Consider the following 400-nt stretch of genomic DNA (forward strand, 5'->3'; position numbering starts at 1 on the left):
TCTCGCTCCCACGCGGTCCCCTGGGGCCCCCCGGAGCCCCGGCAGGGCCGTGGGAGGTGGCGGGGGGCCGGGGGCAGCCGCACGCGCCGCGGCGCCCCCGGCAGGCCGCCAGAGGTACTGCAGCCAGGGGGTGAAAACGGAAAAAACCCACGTCTCCGCACCACTCTTCCCGGGGAAGGTAGCCCGGGCCCGGGGGAGGTCGCCCCGTGGTCCGGGGGACTGCGCCCCCCGCTGGTCGGTCGGGGAATTGCATCCAAACAGGCAAAAAAGACTGAAAACGATCCGGAATGCTTCTCCCACTCGAGCCCGGGATTCATGCCCAGGGCTGTGGAAGTGTCCCTGGGCACGTCCGAGCGTCCACCCCCCGGGAAAAAAAAACTTCCAGATTTCCACCCCACGA

The sequence above is a fragment of the Crinia signifera genome, unplaced genomic scaffold (assembly GCF_055691185.1).
Source record: "Crinia signifera unplaced genomic scaffold, ASM5569118v1 HAP2_SCAFFOLD_195, whole genome shotgun sequence".
Lineage (NCBI taxonomy): Eukaryota > Metazoa > Chordata > Amphibia > Anura > Myobatrachidae > Crinia > Crinia signifera.